The following is a 26,951-nucleotide window of genomic DNA, read 5'->3' as shown; positions in this document are numbered from 1 at the left end:
GTTGCAGTTCCAAACTTGGTTGAAAAAAATTACATTGGCAACGCTGGCGATTACATTCGTTCGATTGAAGGAAATTCTTGTTAGATCGTGTTTTGGGATGTCCATTTCTCATTTGCCAAAAAAACTCTGCCTGACGTAAAATTTAACTTGTCAAAGTTTTGTGTAAAATCACGCGATCCAGGAATACATGTTGATATGTGATTGGAAGCAAATTCACTGATTGAAGACAATCATTGTATTTTTTAACAGTAAAATGACTGTATGGTTGTATAAGTTTTAAAGTTTTTCTCTGAAACCTTTCCATTTACCTGACGGTAGTTTTACTGGCATAACAAATATTTGATCAATAAAACAAGACCGATATTATGTAACTTTTGACTAGGTTGCATTTTACTTGGCATACTTGTTTCACTTGGAATTGATCTCTTTAGATAGCCAAGCTACTGATAACCTTTTAGTGGATCAATACTTAAGCAATAATCCCGCGATATTTTTTCTTAAAATATATGCCTAGGTCTTTGAAGTGTCTTTCCTGTGAGAGTGTTCCGTTGGTAGGAAGACGCGAAACCTGCTTGTCTTGATTTTTTGTACAGAAAATTGCACCAGCTATAAAAGTTGAAGTTTAACCTGTTCTACTTGCTCCAAACTTTAGCATTTTCAATATAATTTTTTCCAGCTGCATTTTATTGTCCACAGTGCTGACAATTTATTGTGTCATTCGCGTATAAAATAGCACTCATTGACAATTATTTTGGGTTGATCATTTATATAAACTGAAGAAACACAAACTGTAAAAATCGACCCTTGGGGCCGACCGCTGGGGATTGGTCGCAAAACCTATTTGCCCCAAGATATTCGCTCCGTCAAAATTGGAACTAAAAACCTCAATGAAACCTTATCAAATCTCATTCGGAAAAAATTTAGAAGTATTCTATTAAAATTGATGGTATCAAAGGCTTTTGCTTTGTCGAGATAAAATGTCATCGGAATTTTCTTTGACCGAAATAACTCATACAATTTGTGGAAGTAGAGAAGCAATTGAGTGATGGTTGAACAATTTTCTTCAGACCATGTTGCTCAACGCAATGCTTTTGTTGCAGTAAAACCGAGAACTGCTTATACGCCATACGCTCAAGGAGCCTGGCGTGGCAATCGATCGCTAGTTTTTGATATCTAACTTGCTGTTGCTTTTAAAATCTGGTCGTACAGGCAGCTTTTTTCCAAAAACTGGGAAACTCACATTTGCAAACACAGCAACAGAAAAAAAAAGAAAAGTTAAATACGTTAAAGCAGACTCCAGAAGTCTTGGGCTGATACCATCAAAAGTGTTAACACCAGTATGTACGTCTTTGCTTTCCACGCTCAGAGCCGCTTTAGTAAACTGAATGTCATCAAGAAAATTTTCTGGACACTGAAATAATACACCTTTGTATAAAGATTGTACCAGAAAAGAGAGCAGGAACAATAGAGCTGTCATTTTATCATATTACCTCAGGTGAAATGCATCCAGTGGTGATAAATATTTCGCTATAATGCATGCTTTTGTTATAGCCGATTTTATCCACTTGATAAAACCTAACCACAAGTCCTACATTGGTAAGCATGTTCTCATACACTTCAATCGAGCATAACATTGTCAATTATTCAAACAAATTACTTTTTGTCATGTTTCCTTAAAATTTATTTAGTTCTTTTTTACTGGAATTATCACAAATTTGTTTAGATTTAAAAAAAATTCTTCAATTTTTACCAAATATTGACACAAATTACTCAAATTGTTATCAAAAGGGCACAATTCTTGCAAATTTTTTTTAATTTTTACAAAGAAATTACCCGATTTACTCAAAAATTACCACCTTTTTTCCAAAAATTACCAAATTTCATCCAAAAAACAACCGTTTTTTGTCAAAAAGAGACCCGATTCTTCCTCAAAAAGACACAATTCATCCCAAAAAAAAAAATTTTGACCGAAAAATGCTCAACTCCTCCCAAAAAATACACTATTCTTATTCAAAACAGCCCAATTCACACCAAAAAATCCCAATTTTAAACAAAAAGTTTTTTGTTTTTTCCCCAGAAATACTCTTATCTTCTCCAAAAAAAAAACAGTTCTTCCCAAAAAATACACTGTTTTTGCACAAAAAAACAAACGCCTCCCAAAAAACACCAAATTCTTAACCAAAAATAACCCACTCTTCTCAAAGAATAATCAATTCCTTCCTGGCAAACTCTTTATAAAATAGGCAACATTTTTGTAAGATATTTGTCTTTTCTCTAAGAATTTTGGTAATTTGTATCAATAATTGTAAAAATTGACAAATTCTATGGGTAAATAGGATGAGTTCTGGTAAAAATGAACTCATTTTGAACTAAAAAAAATTGAATAAAAGTGTTTTCTTTGCAGAATTCAAAATATTATGCGCAAACGCAGTGTACAAGAAAATGCTTACAAATAAAAAACATTTTGATAAGTTTTTTTAAATTTATAAGATTATCTATAACAAGAGAAATGCATTGGAGCGGATAATGAATTCTCACAATTGATTGCACTTCCTCTGGGGTAATCAAGATAAGTAGCAGCACTGTTGTTCTCACTTTCTGATTTAGTATTTCAGCCTTCAGAGATAGGTTCATCATTTTACCCCTGCCCCCCCCCACGGTCATGCTTAGCTACTTCTATTATGCTTAGCTACTTCTATTATTTTCATATATTGTATATATATATATATATATATATATATATATATATATATATATATATATAAATATATATATATAAACACTAATCGGATTGACAAAAAATAGATATGCATTTTGAAGCGAATTTGAACTAGTGTCATTTTTCGTCACAAACGTCCGGAGGCACTTGTAATGGCCGCACTGTTGACAAACAAAACTTTACACCACCCAGTTCGTTTCAATAGCTACAAACCGGTCTGGATATTATGTTTTTTCAGTTTAATTTTTTTTAGAACTCTATTTACGCTATATTCTAACCGTTGCATTACAAATTCAGGTTGACTATTTGCTAATCTTATTTTTTTTGATATCGAAATTGACTGGGATTACTACAGATTACACAACACGGGAACGAGTTATGTATATCGATTCACTTCGATATCTGAACAAATTAAAGACAAAAGTACCTGCCTCAACAATTAATTTTCAAAAATAATTACAATAAAAACTAAGTTGCGCTTACTGACTTCCACTCATAAATCCAAGTGCCAGAAGTTGTTTTAGCGACAGTTGAATCTCACCTCAGTCAATATGTTTACACAAGCCACAGTAACAGACGATTTACTGCTTAAGAACTATTTCACTACAAAGCAAAGTAATAATTTTATGCTCCAAAATTGTGTTTTTCTCACTACATTAACGCAATGATGCTTAATTTATTGAGACAACAGATTTGAGTTTAGTTTAAATTTTTCTTATTTTGTCAAGCTCTATTTATTCTCTTTCCCTTCCGTTTTGGATGTCAACTCTCCACCGTGGATTGGTTGAAGATAACGAGAGAGAAACATCATGCAAAACTGACTACAGGAATTGCTGTAAAGCATGTCGAATACTCACCAAATACTCCAAATCCACGTCAAGAGTTTGGTTTACATTTGATCAAACCGAATGTTTTTAAAGATGACGTATTTCAACGTTTTTTGTATGACAACATATGTCGTCTTAGAGCTGGATATCTTAATAACTGAGGAAGTTTTAGTTTAGCTAGGAATTAACATCGCCAGCCCTCTTTCCAACGCAAACAAAATAATCCTGCCTGCTAGTAAACTGGCACATTTTACTACAGTTTTTTTGTGTAATCCGTCATTTGATTGAACTTTCACTGATCGAACCACACCGTCAGACCCCTCAATTGCCTCTGCAACTCGCAGTAGATTGTATTATCCTCACTGTTCACTATGATCAATCAACCAAACGAGATAGCCATCCATAAGGGTTTTGTTCTTCGTAGAACAAAGTTTTGCTCATCCTTCAAAGTTGGCAAGTAGTCTTTACATTTTACAAAATGTGTCCAATTTTACAAAAAATTCCTTTTGCCAACAACGAATTGATTGGGGGTTAATGCTTCTAAGTCATTAGCATCTGAACTGATGGGCGTCAAAAGCCCTGCATTTATTGTTTCTTCAACAACAGACATGGTGAATGATCAGTTCACAAAAAAATGCATACCTTGTTTTCTTGCAAATTCTGGCCAACCGTTCGCTTACTCCTCTATAGTGAAGTGCTGTGGTAGGGTTAAACGTCCATCGGATTTCTTGTTAATTCAGATGTTCTTCTATTTTTTCTTCGTTCCCAGACTCAACGCACTCAGCAGCTTCTGTTTGAGCTCCAACAAAGTTAGTTCCGTTTTGGCTAATCACTGTACTAGGTTTGCCTCTTCGTGTAGTGAATCACATATTTGCACTGAGAAAATCATCTGTGTCTAACTTGGGTGCAACTTCGATATGTATCGCTCGTACAGTTAGACAAGCGAACAGACACCACTATCGCTCTTCGTTTCTTCTTCTACTTTTCACAATGAAGGGGCCGAAAAGTAGTCCACTACAACATTTGTGAAGGCTGCTGAAATATATAATTTCTCTTTGGATAGATCCGCAAGTACAGGTGCTATTATTTGTGCTCTGCCCTTTTTGCAGATAACACACTTTTTTATTGATCATAAGGCGTTTTTTTTTCGTTTCAAAACTTCTGTAGAACAATTTTTCTTACATGCTCATTGCCTTCATGTTGATTGTTCATGTTCTCGTTTTGAAAGAGTAATTCAACTGTAGGAAGAAAACTATAAAAGTTTGCTGCTTTTCGGAACTTCGTTTTCAATTTTTAGTGATTTTATCTTTTCACCAAAGTGAGAGAGCGTAATTTGCTCAAGTTGGAGAACTTCTAGCTTTAATTACATGACTCTGGTTTCGGACCGGTTCGTCAGTTCTTGCGCTCCAAGGAAACCTCCGGCAACTTCAATCCTGTTCAGGAACTTGCACTTGCGGAAAAATTGATTCGATGGCAGTGGTCAGGGCTATTGGTCCTTCACAACGTCTGAATTTTGTTCCACTCAATCGATGTAGTATATTGGCTCCTGTTAATATCTTGTCATTTAGGCATACATCTTTTTACTTTGATGCAGCATTGCAAATAAATCTTACTTTGCCAGGTTTCTTTGGTCTTAGCACTAAATGATGTGACAAATACCATTATTTATCAGCCAAGTTTTTCACCTCAGGTTCTCCCAGTATCTCGAAGAGTTCCTTCTCAGCGTCTGTATCGATTGACTGTTGATACAAACTTTTCAATTTTGGGTCAGTTTGGAATGTCTGCCCCAATGAGTAAAGCTTACCCATTGCTGTGCTGTAGTTGTTCGTGTTCGGTAGGTTCTTTTCTGGTCGACTCCGCAGCGTTCCTACTTCGCACCGGTCGCCTGTAAACTTCGCTGTACTCTCTTACATGTATTAAGCCTGCAATTTTTTCCTTGACTGACTGACGATGTTGTCTTTGGAGGCACTGGTATCTATGTACTACCATGTGTGGATATTCTCAGCCACTTTTAGACTCAGCGAGAACACAAAAGTTTTGTCTTGTATATCCCGGGTTCACTGACTGCCCATCCTAATTCTGTTAGATTTTCCAAAAGTTCGAATCGCGTTCGTAGCTTGTAGTTCAATTGGCGTTGTAGGATAATACGAAGTTGAGGCTCTCCTTTGGTATGTTGCTCAATTGATTGAAGCTCTATTTCAGTTTATTGTAGTCAATGTATGTGTTTCCCAAATGATCGATGGATGTGCTAACACTTTGATTCAATGCACCTTTGAGTGTAAACCAATTATATTGCGCCGGACCCTTTCTATCTCCAAATCTTCCGTTCCGTGTCTGCCAGCTGTGTTGAGAGTAGGATTGATGCCCTGAGCTTGCAAATTCTCTGGCACACTTCAATCAGTGAAACAAATAATTGGCCTACTGTCGTGAAAATCATATGTGTTCAACCTGCTGCCACGGCTCTGTATTGAGGCAAGAATTTTCTGAAGAAAGCTTGTAATTTCGATATTTTTGTTGATTATTGCTGAGCTTATGTTGACTAAGTGATTGTAATCCTCAATTTGGTTTTTTCAGTGTCACAATCGGTTGTGCTTGTAGGTACATCCATTTATACCAAACGCTTTGACTTCACAGTCTTTGATTGCAGGTCCATAAAATAAGAGCCAATTCATCTCTGCTGCCTACCGATAATGCAAACTCTTGTTCCTGAATAATAGACAATTCCAAAGTTTGTTGGCGCCATCATCTAATGTAGAATGATCATTTTGCAATTGCTTTGTTTCTTTCATATCCAAACGCACACTGAAACACGATTTCTTCGAGAAACGTTTGTCTCTGATCTTGCTGCTGTGGTCTTCTTCTTTTTTGCTCTTCTCTGAACGCCGAATAATGCACAACTAATATTCTAGAGAGCAATTTTTTAAACATACCAAGATCAGGCCAGTCTTCGTTTTTATCATTAACTTGTATCCAGACCACATCTCCTTCAAAAATTGAGGAATTTTGTTTAGTACCAATTTGCTTGTACTCTTTGAGCACGTTCACAAAGCTGGCAACAGTGGCTGACAAACTGATCAGAGTTCACTTTTCTATTAGAGATTTCACCTTACTAGCCTTGCGAAGGCGTTCCAGCTGTACGTTGATGATCGCATTAGGCCTCCCAATTTTCTTCTCCAGAACGTTACAAGCAGCAACATAGGATTGCTTAAAATAGCGCACTCCATATTTGGCTGAAATTGCTGGCTCATCTTCTCTGAGTCTGATATCGGCCCCTTATGCAGCGTACCGATGAACATACTAGACCACTTCGACCATTCGAGAAGGTTCTCAACGAAGTTGTTCAGTTTCATATTCGATAGGTTAGAGCTACCCGAATATCAACTGGTGTATCGTAAACAAGCTCTGAGTGAAGCGACCCGCTCCTTAACGCTTGACCAACAATTGCGTGAATCTCGATATTGTAAGAAGCGGCTATGCCGGCTCAATCAGGGTTTGCTTCAAAGCAAGCTCTTGATCTGCCGGTATTAGACTTTAGTCAATTCTGCTAAACTATTCTTAGACACCTGGTGATAGGGGGATTTGGCTCAAGCACTGATGAATTCAGAACAAGCATAATTATTATCTAATGCTGTTGTTTTTTTGCGCTCCTGTTCACGCTCGTCTTCAAGTAGGTGACTTTTGTTTTCGAGTTCCCTCATCTGCATTTTAAGCTCTTGCAACCTTTGTTCAAACCGCGTTTTTTAATGTAGAAAATTTTAGTCCAACTTCCTCATCCGCTCATTACGCCTCCTTTTCGTTGAAGAGACTTTTTAAAAATATTCGTATCTTGAGCGCTGACTGCTAATACAATTTGTACTGTTTGAGCAACTATGTTGTGAGTTGGATAGTTGTTTTTACTCTTTGCTTTTAACTTTCTTTCACAGCTTGACTGCTATTGCTTCGCTCTGTATGAACTGCTAGTTGTGAGCTTTTGCTTATATGCCTGGGCTAATGATTATCCGAAGCTTCTTTGCACTCCCTTGCCGGCTGTAGATAATCTTCAGCAAAATTTGCTCTTTCTTAATGCGGACTAAGGAATATCCGAAGCTGCTACGCACTCCTTTGTCGGCTGTATTTCCAGAAATATCTTTTCGGCTGTATTCTTCAGAAAATTACAGGGTAATTTGCAAGCTTGTTGCGACGCTCCAAGTGCTTGGGGGCTCCTTCCTCGTGTAAATAAACATTTATTAATAGAGAATCTATAGTTTGCTGAGTTGATTCGAATTTTAAACTAATTTGTGGCCAAATTTGTTTTTTGGTGTTAAACTTTTCAAACAAATCCCCAAACTTTTTGACCTATTTTTGAGCTGATGACTGAAGATGTTCTTTGCTGATAATGCTTGTTTTACTGGATGTTCTTCGCTTTTGCTTTGCTTATTCCTTTGAAGCAGGGTCCACACTTCAATATTTTGATCGAATTGCTCTTTTTAATTTGCCTTGCTGTTGTTGCCCTTTTGATTCGCTCGATTTACATTAGTGGATTTTGTTGGAACTCTCTTTATCAGATTGGACAGCCTTGTGCCTTCCCAGGTCCGTTTTGGCTAACCAAATTTACGACTGCTCTGCCCACAATTGACAATGAAAAGCTTACACCGCCCAGTTTTTCAGCAACAACAATACTGTACGGATATTGGTTTTACAATTCGGTTTTGAAACTGCACATTCACTTAATTTTTACACTTCATTTACAAATTCACTTTAATTTCTTGCTGATCTTGGTTACTTTGACATCTAATTGGAATGGGTTTATAACAAAACACAAAACGTGATCTATTTATTATTACAATTCACTCAGATATCTGAAGAAATCGAACAAAAAGATATATTTCCAAGACCTGTTTGGCAAAAGTATTTAAACTAAAAAAAAGTTGCGCTTAGCGCTTTGTACTCACAAGTCCAAGTACTAGAAGTTGTGGTAGTAAGAGTTGAATTTCACCTCAACCAATTTGTAGACACAAGACACAGTAACAGTTGATTTGCTGATGGATTTTGTTTCAATACAATACACATTAATAATCTACTGCTCATGAGTGGATGTCGTTGGAGCTCTCTTCATCAGATTGGATAGCCTTGTGCCTTCTAAGGTCCGTGCTGGCGGACGAAATGTGACGACTGCTCTGCCCACAATTGACAATGAAAGAATTACATCACCATGTTTTTTCGGCAACAACAAATCTGTCCGGGTATTGGTTTTTACAATTCGGTTTTGTAACCGCACATCTACTTAATTTTTACACTTGAATTACAAATTCACTTTAACTTCTCGCTGATCCTGGTTTCTTTGATATCGAATTGGAATGGGTTCACTACAGAATACAAAACGGGATCTATTTATGTTTACAATTCAATCCGATATCTGAACAAATTGAAGACAAAGATATATTTCTTGATAGAAAACCTCTAGTTTGCTGAGTTGACTTGAATTTTCAACTATTTTGTGGCCGAATTTTTTTTTGGTGTTAAATTTTTCAAGCAAATCCCAAAAATTTTGTCGTATGTGTGAGCTGATGACTGAAGATGTTCTCTGCTGATAATGCTTGTTTTACTGGAAGTTTTTTGCTTTTGCTTTGCTTATTCCTTTGAAGCAGGGTCGGCACTTCAATAGTTTGATTAAATTGCTTTTTTCGATTTGCCTTGCTGTTGTTGCCTTGTTGATTCGCTCGATTTACATTAGTGGATTTTGTTGGAATTCTCTTCATCAGATTGGACAGCAGTGTGCCTTCCCAGGTCCGTGTTGGCGGACCAATTTTGACCACTGCTCTGCCCACAATTGCCAATGAAAGGCTTACACTGCCCAGTGTTTTTCAGCGACAACAAATCTGTCCAGATATTGGTTTTTGCAATTCGATTTTGTAACTGCATATCCACTTAATTTTCACGCTTGAATTACAAATTCACTTTAACTTCTCGCTGATCTTGGTTTCTTTGATACCGAACTGGAATGGTTTTACAACAGAACACAAAGCGGGATCTTTTTATTTGTACAATTCACTCCGATATCTGAACAAATCGAACACAAAGATATATTTCCAAGACCTGTTTGGCAAAAGTATTTGAACTAAAACTAAGTTGCGCTTAGCGCTTTGTACTCACAAGTCCAAGTACTAGAAGTTGTTGTAGTATAAATTGAATTTCACCTCAATCAATTTGTTGACACAAGACACAGTAACAGTTGATTTGCTGCTGGATTTTCCTTCAATACAAGACACATTAGTAATTTAGTGCTCAAGAATTGTGCTTCAATGCGAATTGCATGTGTTTTTAGTAAGAAAAAAAAGATTTCTGTCTAGTTTTCTGATAGTTATGCAAGCTCCCTCGTGTACACTTTGTTGTCCAGGTCAATTCTCAGCCGTTGATTGGTTGAAAATGACAACAGAGAACCGCCAGTTTTTCCATGCATATTTACGTCAGGAATTTCTGTTAACTATGTCAAACCTTCAAATTGTCTAGACTTTGGTGTGTAATTGAGAGAAAATATACTCCAGCAAATGTAACTGTTTCAAAAAAATAAAGAAATGCCAAACAATCCTTGTTAAGGAGTCAACCTATTAAAATTATTCTGCTACCTCCCAGAACCATTGATTTATGATGATTGCATTCGTTGTATCGATATTGTTCCTTATTTGCTCTCTGTTAGCTATAGGTGACACCATACTGAAAATTTCACATTGTTTTCCGTTTTGCTTCAAACGTTTTTTGAGGATTTACAAATCATGCAGACTGCCCATGGTCCGGTAAAATGAATTCGTTTAATTACAACAAATTTTCAATTTCTTATCAGAAAGCCATTTGGATAACTAGAAAACTATTTATGTGCACAACCATTCGTTTGCTGTTCAAAAAGTTGTAAGTGGCCATTCAATATGTTATTTAAAGCTAAGTTTGCTAAGATTTCTTTATTAATTTGACAGGGTTGTTGCTGTCTAACATTGAATGATGCAGCAAATACCATTCTTTAATAAACGAGCTCTTCTTTTCGGATTCGCCCAATATCTTGACGAGTCCTTTTTGAACGCCTGTACCGATTGACTGTTGATACAAACTTTTCAGGTTTGGGTCAATTTGGAATCTCCACTTCAATGAGTAAAGCTGACCCAAGACTGGGCTACAGTTGTTCTCTAGGTTTTTGTTCTGGTTCACTCCACAGCTTTCCTAATTTGTAGCGCTTGCCTGTAAACTGACGTACTCTCTGGCACCTTTTGGGCATGCAGTTCCCTCTTTGACTGACTGACGCCAATGATATGGTTCAAATCGAAATTGTTCAGCCTCAGCTTTGGTAGGTTACAGATACCCAAATATCAACTGGTGTATCGTAAACCAGCTCTGGTTGAAGCGTCCCAGTTCACAATGCTCCATGAACGATTACGTGAAACTCGATATCATGAAAAGTGGCTACGTCTGGTCAGTTTAGGGATTGCTTAGAAGCGAGCTCTTGTTCTGTCTGGCGTTAGAGTATTGTCAATTCCAGGCCCTTTGGAAGAGATCTCCTCTCCTTGAATTCCAGTGGAACGGTAATTTGTCTCAAGCACTGGTTCATTCAAAACAATCATTACCATTATCTAATTCTGTTCTTCTAGTTTTGCGATTCTGTTCACGTTCTTCTTTCAGTAGTTTTATCTTGGTTTAACACTAAATCTTCGTTTAGTGTTGTTAAATTATTCAAACCAATCCCAAAACTTCTTGTCGTATTTGTGAGCTGATGACTGAAGATGTTCTCTGCTGATGGTGCTTGTTTTACTGGTTGCTGTTCGCTTTTGCTTTGCTTATTCCTTTGAAGCAGGGTTCACACTTCAATTTTTTAATTGAATTGCTCTTTTCGATTTGCCTTGCTGTTGTTGCTTTGTTGATTCGGTCGATTTACAAGAGTGGATGTCGTTGGAAATCTCTTCATCCGATTGAACAGCATTTTGCCTTCCCCTTTCCTTGTTGTCGGACCAAACGTGACGGCTGCTCTGCCCACTACTTACAATGAAAGGCTTACACCGCTCAGTTTTTTCAGCGGCAACAAATCTGTCCGGATATTGGTTTTTGGAATTTGGTATTGTAACAGCATATCCACCTAATTTTTACAATTTAGTTACAAGTTCACTTAAACTTCGTGCAGATCTTGGTTTCTTTGATATCGAATTAGAATGCGTTTACTACAGAACAGTAAACGGGATCTATTTATGTATACAATTCACTCCAATATCTGATCAAATCCAACAGAAAGATATACTTCCGAGAACTGTTTTGCTAAAGTATTTGAACTAAAAACTAAGTTGCGCTTAGCGCTTTGCACTCACAACTCCAAATATTGGAAGGTGTTGTAGTATAAGTTGAATTTCACCTCAACCAATTTGAAGACACAAGACTTAGTAACTGTTGATTTCCTGCTGGATTTTCTTTCAATACAAGACAAATTAATAATTTACTGCTCAAGAATTGTGCTTCAATGCGAGTTGCATGTCTTTTTAGTAAGAGAAAAATGATTTCTGTCTAGTTTTCTGATAGTTTTGCAAGCTCCCTCATGTTCCCTTTGTTGTGGAGGTCAATTCTCAGCCGTTGATTGGTTGAAAATAACAACAGAGAACCTCCACTTTTTCCATGCACAATTTACGTCAGGAATTTCTGTTAACTATGTCAAACCTTCAAATTGTCTAGACTTTGGTGCGTAATTGAGAGAAAATATGCTCCAACAAATGTAACTGTTTCAAAAAAATAAAGAAATGCCAATCGATCCTTGTTTAGTAGTCAACCTATTAAAAATATTCTGCTACCTCCCAGAACCATTGATCTATTATGATTTCTTTCGTTGTTTCGATATTTTTCACTATTTGCTCTCTATTAGCTACAGGTGACACCTTTCCGCAAATTTCATATTGCTTTCCATTTTGCTTCAATCGTTTTTTGAAGATCTACAAATCATACAGATTACCCATGATCCGGTAAAAAGAATTCGCTTAATTACAATAAATCTTCAAGTGCACAACCACTCGTTTGCTTATCGCGAATTGGTAAGCGACCATTCAATATGTTATTTAAAGCTAAGTTTGCTAAGGTTTCATTATTAATTTGACAGGTTTGTTGCGGTTTAACACTGAATGATGCAGCAATTACCATTCTTTAACAAACAAACTCTTCATTTCGGATTCGTCCAGTACTTTGGCGAGTCCCTTTTGAACCTCTGTACTGTTCAGTCTCAGCTTTGGTAGTTTACAGCTACACAAATATCAACTGGTGTATCGCAAACCAGCTCTGGATGAAGCGTCACAGTTCACAATGCTCAATGAACGATTGCGTGAAACTCGATATCACGAAAAGTGGCTATGTCTGCTCCGTTCAGGGGTTCCTTCGAAGCGAGCTCTTGATCTGTCGGGCGTTAGAGTGTTGTCAATTCTGTTGGCCCACTGTAAGAGATCACCTCTTCTTGGATTCCAGTGGATCAAGCACAGTTTGACTCTGAACGATCATCATCATTCTCTAATTCTGTTCTTCAAGTTTTGCGCTCCTGTTCACGCTTTTCTTTCGCTTTGTTTCTTGGTTTTGCGTTCCTTCGCGCGCGTTTTCAGCTCTTTTTTCCCTCATTCAAACCATGCTGGGTCATGTTGCATATTTATCGAAATTCTTTCTCCGTTCTTCACGCCTCCGTTACATTTTGCATCGTTCGAGCAACTGCGTTGTCAGTTGATTAATTGTTTTTACTCTCGTTCTCGTTCACTGCTTGACTGGTGTTGCTTTGCTCTGTTTTATTTGGTGGTTGTGAGACTTTGCTAATATGCTTGGGCTAATGATTATACGAATCTGCTTTGTACTCCCTTGCCGGCTGTAGATAATCTTCAGCAAAATTTGCTGGGTGGTTTGAAAGATTGTTGCGACGCTCCAATCATCTGACGATTCCTTTCTCTAGTAGATGAACAGTCTCTTATTAGAGAACCATTAGTTTGCTGAGTTAATCTGAATTTTCAGGAAGTTTGCAGCCAAATAATCGTTTAGCGTTAAATTCTTCAAATGAATCCCAAAATTTTTTGTCGTATTTATAAACTGTTGACTGAAGATGTTCTCTGCCTATTATGCTCGCATTACTGGTTGCTGTTCGTTTTTGCTTTGCTTAGTCCTGTCAAGCAGTGTTCGCACTTCAATTTCTTGATTTAATTGCTCTTTTTTTTCGCCGTGCTGTTGTTGCCCTGTTGAGTCGGTCGATTTACATTAGTGGATGAATTTCACCTCAAGCATTTTGTAGACACTAGAAACAGTGACAGTTCATATACTGCTCGAAAATTTTTGTACAAAATAAGACGCGGTAGTATTTTACTGCTCAAGAACTTGTCTTCAGAACGCACTGCAAATTGTTCTAAAAAGAAGATTCTATTGAGTTTGGTCTGATTTGTCGGTAATTTTTCAAGCTCTATTTATAATCTGTTCCTTCTTTTTGTTGTGCAGGTCAGTTTTCAAACGTTGATTGGTTGATGATGACGTCAGAGAAACGTCACTTTTCCCAGGCAGAATTGATGTAAGGAAATGCTGTTAATCATTTTGAATACCCAATGAAGATTCCAAATCCATGTCAAATTTTCGGTTTACAATTGATGTAACAAATGGTTTATAAAAATGTTGTATGACAGCATATGTCGACGTACAGCTCCATTTGTTCGCTTACCAAATACGGAAATCTTATTTAAGCTCGGCTTTGAGAGCACTTACATCCATACATAATATCATACAGACAAATCATACAGATTACGCATGGGCCAGTATGTTTAGAAGAAAGATGCTTGTTTAAAATAAGAATACAAATTCTTATCAAAAACTCGTTTGGTTGACTAAAAAATAACTTTTGTGCACAACCAATCTTTGTATTTCACGAGATTGTAAGCGGTCATGCAAAATGTTATATACAGCTCAGTTTATTAAGGTTTCATTTTTTTAAAACTAAGAATCTAATGAACCTGTCATCATACATTTGTTCATAAATTTGTCCTAAATAGTTCAAGGAAAAAAGAAAAAAGTAACATATATAAAGTGCAAAATTTAAAAAAGCTTATTCACAAAAAAATGAGCGGTTTTAGAACGAACTTTACGTTGCCAAGAGCGAAATCAAAAAAAGTTGAATATCGGTCAACTATTTTTTTGTTAACGTTTTCATAAGGATGCACAAGTAACTTAAGGTTCAAAAAAAACGTGCATTTTAAATAACTGAACAAAAATTGACTTTAATTTTTGCACTAATGTCATTTTTTTCAATTCAACTGAACTAGAGTTTGCATTTTTGTACATAACGACAAAAAAATTGACTTCAAGAGAAAGCGTTAAAATATTTTTTGTTCAACATAAAACTTGTAGAGTCTTGTCATCGAGCCTGATCCCACGATAATCAGCATGATCACAATTGCAAAAAAAAATCGGCGAAATTTCTTTCCAAAAAAATTGTGAAAAAATACAAAAATGTCCGATGATTGTTGAACCCGTAATCAAAACTTTTCAAACAACTATCACCTTCAACTTTTTTTTTGTTTGGGCCCTAAAAAGTGTACTTTAGCCAATAGCCAATGCCTTAGCCAATACATTAGTATGTGTCACTTTTTCAGAGTTTTTTCTAATAAATTCTTATCAGAAACCCGTTTGGTTAACTAGAAAACAATTTTTGTGCATTACAAATCTTTTTTATTTAACGAGCTTGTAAGCGGTCATGCACTATGTTTTTTACAATTAAGTTGACAAAGGTTTCATTTTTTAAAACTAAGAATCTATTGAACCTGTTTTCAATTTGTTCTGGTGATGATCAGGTCTTAAATAGTTCGAGGAAAACAAGAACGAGGCAATAAATATAAAGTGCAAAATTTAAAAAAGCTAATTCTCAAAAAATTGAATAAATAGTTTTAGAACGGAGTTTAAGTTGCCAAGAGCAAAATCAAAAAGGTTTGAAAATCTGTATATTATTTTTGTCAACGTTTTCATAAAGATGCATTGGTAACTAAATGATTAAAAAACTTACAATTTAAATAACTCAATAAAAAATTGACTATAATTCGGAAGTCTTTTTTTATCTTTTGGATTTTTTTGCTATTTTTTTTTACTTCAACTGGTCAAGAGTTTGCTTTTTTGTGTTTGACGACAAATAGAATTGACTTCAACGGAAAGCTGTAAAAGATTTTTTGAGGTAAAATCTCGTAGAGCCTTGTCATCGAGCCTGATCACACGATAACCAGATTGATCTAAATTGCAAAAAAATCGGAAAAATTTCTTTCCAAAAATATTGTGAAAAAAAACAAACAAATCAGAATATTGTGAAACTTTTCAAACAACTATTAACTTCAATTTTTTCTGTTTTGGGCCCCAAAAAGTATACTTTAGCCATTAGCCAATACTTTAGCCAATACTTTAGTGAGTGTGACTTTTTCTGAATTTTTTTCAATAAACTTTTGGTTAAGAGATACTGCTGTCTTTGGGAATAACGAGGGGACTTTGTTCAAAAGAAAAAATCCACTTATACGTTTCATGACAGTCGTGGAATGGTCCCTCGTTTAATTTTTCTTGACGTTCATGTTCAAACGAAACATTGAAATTACAAATGTTTAATCCTATCGCATTTTATGTTTTTCTGCAACTTCCAACTTAAGAAACAGCTTGGCCTAATTGGGTGACTTTTAATCAGACTGTCCCCAAGCAAATTTTGTCGCTCTGATTGAACCGTTTAAATTGATTTCTGCTCAGACTCGCCCTAGACAATTGTCCAGACTTTTTTGTGCTCAAATTTTTTCGTGTACTTGAATTTCGCTCAAAATCATCTATGATCAGGCTTTTCCAGATCCAAACAACATCCCAATCTTGCTGCTCCACCCCAATCATTATTCAGAACTGGTCAGAGTTCCAAGTGCCAGAAACAACCCTTTAACCAAACCCACTGGTGCTCAGAGTTATTACTGATCTAATTCAAGAGCGCTGGAAACCATCTAATCGGAGACTAGTGATAAAGATTGAAGAGTCCTTTGGTATAGCTGTAATATATTCACCCCATAAGAATTGTTGTTTCCAGAAAAATACCATTCGTTTGATTATAATCAAATGCGGTCCGTTTTTTTAAACGCAATGGTTAAAAATTTTCTTTTTTTTATTGTCATTGTTACAAACTATCGTCCCTAATAAATTCTACAGTTTTTGATATAAAATGTCTTGATCTACAGTTTTTAACCTACTTATAGAGAGGACTGGCTTTATCAGCGGCTGAAGTCCATAGTTTTGATCAGAGCACAACTATATTCCCGGACACTGGTCCCATAGCGTATCAGTACTGAAACATTGCATTCCAATTGAAGTGAATATCGTCGGCCAAGTACTGTATCAGTGTATCCTAAGAGTATGATCCTACCTCATTATGTGCAGTCTATACTCCGATGTTTTCTACTATGCACTTTTTCAGCATGACGATGAGATTACTGTCGTAAAACACTGTATATTACTGTCGTAAAACACCGAACAAAATAACTGTATGTCGGCTAACAGCCCTGCTGGCACCATCTTTTTTTAAAATTCATTATTGTTGCTGCCATTTTTTTAACTAGAACTTTCCCTAATTCTGTCAAAATCTCTGCCGAGACTTTTTTCTTGACAAAAATTTTTTATAATACTTCCAGAATTTGCTGGGGAAACTGGCCAGGTACAATTCAGACATCCTAATTTTTTCTCTGATTTTTTTTCTCTTGACAGTGTTAAAAGTGACATGATCAGAATATGGCCATAGTAAAAATCCAGAATTGAAAGTTCATGATTCAGTACTGGTTTACTCTGAGACTATGATCCGGGTTGTTGATTCTTGGGTGAGGCAAGATATAGTTCAGTCAAATAATAAAAAACAGTTTAAAGTTCTCTGAAAAGACTTCTGTATGCTCAGATTTACCTCTGATCTGAATATCATCCGCTCGCAAATGTCTATGATCAGACTTTTGTGCAGAATTCCTGCTTAATCATACTCTATTCAGAGCATTGTCCATGCTCCCCATGTTCGTTTGAACAGAAATCCAGACCCTGTTCCGGAGAGTTCCTTCGCTCGAAGATCAGGTTTGATTAGAGGTCGCTTTGCTCTGGCACGTCAATCTGAGATGGCAAAAAAAAAGTGCACGTGTTATTTTAGTTTTCACTAAAAATACCAAATAAAACAGTTTTGAATGAAAAATGATTGTGGAATAAAAACAAAACATGAAAACTATGAAATACGTATACATTTCAAGCTCAAATTGTAATATAAATATTTTGCAACAAATTTAGAGGATAGTGATTTTACACCACGGTTACCTGTCAACAAATACATTCAGAGATTACGAGCTTGCTAAGCAGAAATTTAATAACTATATATCCGCTAAATTGACTTTACTGTAGCTACGCTGCATTATCTGAAATGGAATTTTGTCCAGTTCAAAAATTTCTACCGCGTTCTCTATTACCCAAACCAGCATAAAAGTCTGAGCCTTCACGGGTGCTACAGTATTGTAGGGGTTATCAGTGTCAACTCTGGTCACGTGGGGGAACAAATTTGGTGCCCAAACTCTGCACAAATTCTCTGCATCCATTCGGGTTGTCTCAACGTGTTCTAGAAGTTTGCGAAAATGAGACACTAAGAGTAAAAGTGTGTTCCTGTTGACTGGTTTCATCTGTTTGACTAGACCTTTGAGAAACAACGTGAAGTACGCTTCATTTCTCGAATTGTCTTCTCCCAAGAATGTTCCTGAGAATCTGTGGTTGTATTCATTGAGTAAAGAGGAATAAAAGGTTCCAGTTATCAAAGGCTCCGACATGTCTCGAAATAACTGCTTGATAAAGGACGCTACGCAAAGGATATCGCCAGGGTTCTCGCAGAAATCAAGCAAATCCGATATGGACTTGGGAAACTTCCTGCTCCAGAACATTTCGTTTAAGAGGGCCAAACGTCTCGTGTTGCTGCTTTTGCGATATACACCTTGAACAATGCAGTGAATGCGCACAAATTCAGTGCACATTTCCACTATCGCCGGGTATTCCCATCCGGGGTGGGTGAGTTGTTCCAAACTGGCTCTATCCTGGTAGAGAGACCGGTTCTTCAGCTCCTCCAAGTTCGGTCGACACTCAAGTTTCTTTCGGAGCTGGAGGACATTTTTGCCGAATATGCTGGATACCTGGGGTGCACTGGCACAAGGACTGGTGATGCCAATGGTCTTCCGGATGAAATACTTCTCTAAGTCTACTGTGGTCGAGAGGATTTTGATGTGGTCGTGGGGAAAGTAGCCAACCTGTGAAAAAAAACGTGTTTACTGACGTGTTTAGTGTATACTAGTTTAGCAATGACAATTTTGGTTAGCCTCATGAGGAGAATTAAATGCAACTTTCCTAATCTGAGATCTCAACAAAAACGAATATCCAAAAGAAGATTGGGCAACCTGAACAACTTTGAGAATTTCCCCCTAACTACCCTTTAGGCCCAGCTCTAATTGTAATGTACTGCATGCTACCATAGATCGTCGTTGTACGTGAAGAGAGTCTTGGGTGTTTTGTAAATCGTAAGCAAATCAAACAGAGCAACAACCACTCATTCAGCCATCTAAAATAAGCTTTATTCCAGAATCAATTTAATTTGTTACCAGATTATAATCTAATAACAAAAGATTTGAGTTTTTGTTTTCTAATTTAGTTAAGAAACAGTTGAGTGGGGAATATTTACGGTCATGGATCTCCTTTCGCTGTTGTGTCCTCCTCCTATGTTTTTCCCAAACCACCACATAGTCTCTGCTGTGGAAGAGATGCGCGTGACTATGATCTGGTCTCTGAGTTTCATGTCCAGCTCATTCTGACACATCGCATTGTACTCATGCACACACTCTGCCTGCATTAGTCCTGGCTCGTTAAAAGCCTGTCTCGACGGGTTGCAGTACCTGTACACATTTAATATTTTAGCTCAAACTACTTTGAACAATTAAGTAATGATCAATGAGATTTGGGCTGATCAAAATTAAGTTGCAAGCTAAACTTTCCATGGCTCCAAACTTCAAATGGTCAATTTTATCAGCAGGGAATGGGGTGAGGGGGGGGGGTATCGGTATGTTGGGTTTGAGTTAGACAAAAACGACGAAAGCCATTAAGTTTTTTCTTCCGTATCGCCGGTATGTTTTTTCAAACCTAGGAGGAAATTGGCTGTATGTTCGATTTTTAAAACTTTGTAAATCATCGATAGGTTTAACTTTCAAACGTAGGAAATAGTTGGTTTGTTTGGTTTTTCTTTTCGGTATCGTCGGTATATATAGAGTTTGAATCTGTCGGACAAAAGCTATTGTTAATCAGTTCCGCAAGTCTGCTTGGAAAACTTTAGTATAAGATTTTATGATCCTGAGTGAAAGCCCAGTAGGCAAGGTGTTGAGACATACTGAGCCATTCAATTACTTCTCAAATGTTGTACGGAGGCTGTTTATTTAATCCAGTTGAAAATTAAAACTTTTTTGGGTTTTTACTGCCTCTTATAATAACTGTCAATGCAGGGTAATGTTCCAAATTTTAAAAATAAATGTACAGAATTGGTGACTCAGAAATTGAGAACTGTAGCAGGTTGGCAAGCCAACTATATAATTATTAGATCAACAAAAATTTATTGAGCTAAAGATTCAGGTGAAAAGAAAACTTGGTCGGTGTTCACTCAACAACCCAGCTTGTCAAGTGCCACCAAACTAATAAAAGCACTAGAATCAACTGGCGCATCCTGTAGAATAGGGTTTCTGCTGCAGGTCTCCAGCTGGTTTGCCCCTGGATACCACATGGGTTTGCTCAGTCTATCCAGGTCTTCTATAAGTAGGCAATTATAATACTCTCAATGTCGTCTTCGCACTTTTGTCCAAGGACAGTTTTCTTTCGAGAAAAAACAGTGTTGAATGCACCCACAGTTGTTGTGGGTCATCTGTTGCAATCTTTGTGCGAATTTCTTTTTAACCTAACTTAAAATCTGATCTCAGAAGACCTCAATTTGAGCAGATTAGTCTGGGGAAGAACCTACAAACGGTTTTTTGTTAAGATGGCAAGTGCTCAATTTATGGTAAAATTATGTTTTATCACAAAAGTATATGCTCAAAATTTAGATAGAATCCTACTTACGCAAATTCGACTATTGTTTGTTAAATGACTAGATTGCTCAATTGATCTGTAAACTTTTCTTTTTGTCCAAACAACACTAACTGAAGCAATTTACTACTTACTGAAACAATCGAGATCTTTTAACTCTTTCGTTGGTGGATGCAAATAAAGCAAGCTATATCTGAGATTTTGCATGAAATTGTAGCTTAAAATGCGCCGTGTTTTCCTGCTGATCTCTATTTGATTTCGATAGCCGCCTCCTGGTTTTAAGTCAGTCAATGCCTAATAGTAAAGTTTTCCCTAACAAGATTAAATTTCTGCTTTTCAGATTCTTTAATTTAATTTAATTTGAATTTCTCCTGTTAATTTATAAAGCACGCAGAAGTTGTGGACACAGCAGAATCCACTATTAAAAATCCATAAATCCAAAATTTCATCAGGAGTTGACGCTTGCAAATACTAACGTATCTTAATTAAGCGCCCAGATTTTATTTAAAGACAAGTTTTTTTAACGTATCGTTTTGAATGATCAAGCTATATTGAAGTGCATTGACTAGTTTTTTAACATTTGTACAGGACATGGTCTCTTGTTCAAGCTGAGGTAGTATTTTTTGTTTCAGTAGAAAATTTATCAAAATTCTACCGCGATAACCCAGAGATGTCCGAGTTGAAATTCTTTTTGACGTTTTTGTTTGTATAATGCGAGTGGTTTTCGAGCGAGTATTGTACGAAAAATTTTGATTTGCGGTCAAAATCTCATTCATCATTTTGTTTGAATGTAACCCAAAGTATGATTTAAGGCTGAATGAAAGCAGATGTTTTATGTACAATTCACAAATTGTCAAAATTTTGAACTCGAATAAAGTATCAAAGATGGAGTCACTTGGTTTCTTTCTAAAGACAATTCTAAAAATTACTTTTGTAACCGTTCAATTTTTTGAAGCTTTTTCAACGTTGTTCCACCATAAATAAGAAGTCCATACTCAAAAATTGGTACCACTGTAGTTTTGTAGAACATCAAAACGGTGTTGCGACTGCAAGTTCTCCTTAGCCTTGCAATTATTCCGATCCACTTCTTCATTTTAAACAAATGGATTCCACCTGTTTTTCGAAAGTTAAATTCGCGTCTAAAATTACTCTTAGATATTTGTTGGTATTGCACTTCTGAACTGGGCAATTTTGAATGTTTGTGTTTGCTTTAGTTTCAAAAAAAATCATTAAAAAAGTTTTTGACTCGTTTAAATCCAATTTATTTTGATGTAGCCAGTGTGAAACTGAATGAATTTCAGTAATTAATTCTTCAGAGGTTGGTCTGTTTTTGAAAAGGAGGCTGGTATCATCGGCAAAAAAATACGGAGTGGATAATTTACAAGCGTCCACAAAGTCATTAAAGTACAGTATAAATAAAACAGGACCCAGAACAGAACCTTGAGGAACTCCATTTTTTACTATTAGTTCTTTCGATATTCTATTTTTCCATATAACACACTGTGTTCTTGATTTGAGATATGAAGAAAACCAGTTTAAAACCTGACCCCTAATTCCAAAGTTTTCTAATTTTATCAACAGCAGCGAGTGATTAATATTGTCGAATGCCTTTTTCAAATCTAGGAAGACCGTGGTGCTATTGTTCCCATTTTCTTTTTCCAAACTTATGTTTTCCACTACATTTACGAGTGCATCAACTGTTGATCTCCGATTACGGAAACCAAACTGATTTTCAACAAGAATTTTGAATTTCTCTATATAGTTGAGAATTTTTATTTTCATAATTTTTTTCAAATACTTTTCCCAAAGAGGGCAAAATTGAAATTGGTCGATAGTTATTGGCATCAGATTTGATACCGTTTTGAAATGCGGTTGGATAGTTGCTCGTTTTAGGCTATTTGGGAAAACTCCGCTCAAAAAAGATTCGTTGATATAATTAACTAAAAATGGGGCTAAAGTTCTGTCAAATCTCTTAATGAAGGTGTTAGTGATCAGATCCACACCATGCGCAAAAGAATTTTGTAGGCTGGCTATTTGTGAAAGCACTTCTACTACATTTGTTTCATGTAGCATCATAGATTGTTCTTCAGCATAATTAGATGAAGGAGAGCTTATTTGAAGTAATTTGCTTACTATTTCATCTGCAACATTTACAAAAGGTTCATTGAAATAATAAGCTATGCTACTGGGGTCATCAGTTACAATATTATTGAAAACAAGGTTATAACTCACATCACTTCTTCTGTTCCTGCCTATCAATTTGTTTATGTTTTCGTACATTTTCCTTGAGTCCCTACCACAATTTGGAATTTTGTTTTGTATGAAAAGTTTTTTTTGTGTCTTTCATGATTTGAGTGCTCTTGCTTTTCAGTTGAAGATATCTATTTTTATCGATGTTGTTTTTCGTTCTCAACCATTTTGTTCTTGCATTGTCTCTCTTCGGAAAAAGATTTTTTAGTCGATTTGTGACCCATTGATTCCTATTTTTTTTATTTCAACCAAAGGCTGGTGTTTGTCGACTACAAAATGTAAACAGTTACAAAATGCGTTGAAAGATTGATCCGTATTGTTGTTCTGATATATGATTAAATTGTTTTCCAGTTCCTTTTTGTATTTTTCAAACAGTATTTTGTTGTTGAAGGCAGACATACTGCGACGTTTAGACGCTTTTATCTTGGGTTTAATCATCTTTTTTGTTAGACTGAAAAACACTGGATAATGATCTGTGATGTCGTAGCTGATAGAATTTACTATGCATTGATTTTTGTTGATATTTGTCAGAAATAAATCGAGGGATGATTTTGTTGTCGACATTTCTCTAGTTATACCCGAATCCATTAGGTTTATACCGTTACTAGAGATAACATCTTCAAATCGCTTTTTTATTGGAGTCAGAGATAGCTGATCTATATTGAAGTCTCCACATATAATAAGATTTTGGTTCGCATCCACCATAGTCTCAAGATAGCTGTCAAATTCAGTCAAGAACTGATTTTTATTGAACCCAGGGGGAATATAGTATGTAATCAAAGTATAGTTTTCGTTATTTGTTCTAATTTTTATACCTAGCCTCTCATCATAGTTCGTTGGAAAGCTATCTAACAGAAGAATATCCTCCCTGCAAAACATGGCTACTCCTCCACCAATTCCCACCCTGTTTTTAGCAATTATTTTCTGATAACCTGATATATTGAAGTGTTCTTCATGAGAACCCTCTTGTATCCAAGTTTCAACAAGACAAATCACAGTTGGTAGGGACTCAAATGTTTGCAAAAAAACCTGAAGTTCCTCAAGGTGTTTGTTTAGAGACCGGATATTAACAGGCAAGACTGTGAATGTTAGTTTTTTGATGCATAACTTTTGTTTTGCTGAAATGAAACACCGTACATATTTTGTTTTTTGTTCATTGGTATATCATTTCCATTGTTTGTTGCGTCCATATCAGGCGAAAAAGCATGGGTTCTTTTGTTATTCATGAATGGAGTACCATTTTGTACAGTTTGCAAACTCTTTTGTTGTCTCCTTTGATAATCCGGGAGCTCGCTGATGTCATCAACTGGTTGATATCTTTCAACATCAAAAGCCCATAAGTTTGATTTCTTAATCTTATAGTGAATGTCCAGTTCTCGAGCTTTTTTCTCAATGATAACATCCTTTTTCGCCAGTCGTTCATGAATGAAAATAGGATTCCCCATCGAATTTCTCAGACCTCTTAACCATGAAGCACGTTTCAGAATTATGTCCCTTTGTTTCAAATACAAAAATTGAACAATAATAGGCGCAATGTTTCCATTTTTTAGTGGGTGGGCAATCGAGATTTCGTCGGGATTCAAACTAACCTGTAAGATGTTGTTTACTGTTTGTAAAATTGGTGCGAGTTCATTACCATCAGCTGGGATGTCGATGTTAAAAAAAATAAGAAAAATAAGAAACGGTCTGTTTTGATATCTCTCTTTGATATCTCTGATAAATGTTGTTTTCTGAAGTAATTTGGTTATTCTCAAGTTTTTCGAGACGATCCGTAAGATTTTGTATGACTAGGTTTTGCTTTGTTACAGTATTTGTAAGTTTTTCAATAATTTGTTTCAGTTCGGAAATGTTTCCTGTAGTAAAGTTCTCTTGGTTGGCCATTTTGATAATAAAGCAACGTGAATTTCTAAGCTTTTGAATGGCATAAAAAGAGCAAGAAAGAGCAACTGCTTTGTTTCGCTTTGAACATGTCAGATTCTGACTGGAACATGTCAGATCTTTCTGTTCAAAATAAGTTATTCAATGCCAGTGTCAATAATCACAAACTGGACGGTTCTCTTCAATCTGAATTTGGTCGCGATTATTCTTGTGACTACATTCATGTGAACAATCAAGGTCAGTATAAAATTCAGTCCATCTTAGAAGACAGATTTTAGTTAAAGATTCCAATCCTACAGTTTGTTCGGTTCTCAAACGCAGGAAACCAGTCTCCAAAAAAATTGTCCGCAATTTTGGTTTTAAACTCAGGAAACCGTCGGTATAATTGGTTCCAAACCACAAGAAATCATAAGAGAACTATCTTGAGTTAGTTCTCTTATGATTTGTTGTGGTTTGGAACCAATTATACCGACGGTTTCCTGAGTTTAAAACCAAAAATGCGGACAATTTTTTTTGGAGACTGAAAAGACACGGTGTTTATGGTATCTTTATGTTTATGTGTTTATGGTATCTTATGCATCGGTATCTTATCAAAATTCCAATTAATGAAGGTAAGTTAATGAACTGAATCCCATCCATATTACTTTTTCTTGATAAAATGTTATTAACAACACAAACAAATGTTTCTTTTTCTCAACAAAATTTAATAACAAATTAAGGAGAAAATGCAAGACGTTTGCAATTCCGGAAGCAGGAGAAGTATGTTTGATAATCCTGCGGATTGAACTGTATAGAATATTGACGGTATTATAAATAGAAAACTCAAATTTTCCTATGAAAAAAAGGACTTTCGTGGGTACCAGCGGCTCTACGCGCCACACACACACATACACACACACGTGCACACACATACACGCACGCACACTCACAAACACACATAAAGACACACATATACACACATACACACACACTTAGGCACCAAAACACACACACACACACATAAACATATACACAGTCAAATACACAGATACACAAACACAGACAACCAGATATGTAAACACAAAAGAAACACAAACACACGCACACACATAAACACACACACACAAACACACACAAAAATACACACAAAACACACACACACACACATACACAAACAAACACACACACACATACAGACAAAACCACACTTACACACACACAAACAGATGCAAACACACACACGCACACACAAACACACACACACAAACACAGGAAAACGCACATACTCTCAAACACATATACATACACAAACCCACAAACATACACATTCTCACAAACACAAACAAACACACGTACACGCACATACAATCACACACACACGAACACAAACAAAAACACACATAAACAAACACATAATCACACACACGCAAAGCAAACACACACGCACAAACAAATACATACACACAAATACACACACAACACAACGCAGACAAACACAAAAAATCACACAAAACACACACACAAACACACATACACACGCACACAAACACAAACACACAAACGCAAACAAAAACAAAAACAAACACACACTCAAACACAAACACGAATACACACACAAACACAGGCAAACACACACAAACATACACACACAAAAGCATACACAAAAACAAACAAAAATACACACACACATTTACACAAACACACACAAACACACACAAACTCACAGACACACACAAAAACACACGCAAACACACACATAAACACATACAAACACAGACACATACACATAAACACGCACACAAACGCACAAAAACACAAAAGCAAACACATTTACACACACAAACACAAACGCAAACACAAATACACACACAATCACACGCAAACACACACAAACACACACACACAAACACAAACACAAATACACACAAAAACACACGCAAACACACACACAAACATACACACAAACACACACAAACACACATAAACACACAAATACACACAAAAACACAAGCAAACACACACACAAACCCATACAAACACAATTGCGCACGCACACACAAACACACACAGAATCAAGAACACACGCAATCACAAACACTTATATACATACATATACACAAGCAGACACAGACAATCAAACACACTCAAACACACATATATAAAACCAAATACAGAAACACACACAAACACACACACTTACATGC

The 26,951-nt window shown here is 36.2% G+C and overlaps 1 pseudogene; it reads right to left on the bottom strand.

Annotated features, from left to right (window-relative positions):
• Window positions 1–17,673: 17,673 nt before the first annotated feature.
• The window catches only part of LOC142354830 (rho GTPase-activating protein 32-like), a 16,258-nt pseudogene continuing 6,980 nt past the window's right edge, over window positions 17,674–26,951 (bottom strand).

Source organism: Convolutriloba macropyga, unplaced genomic scaffold (genome assembly GCF_964194025.1).
Source record: "Convolutriloba macropyga unplaced genomic scaffold, txConMacr16.3 SCAFFOLD_2139, whole genome shotgun sequence".
Lineage (NCBI taxonomy): Eukaryota > Metazoa > Xenacoelomorpha > Acoela > Convolutidae > Convolutriloba > Convolutriloba macropyga.
Note: the sequence above shows the minus strand (reverse complement) of the source record. Positions and strands in the feature narration are given on the sequence as shown.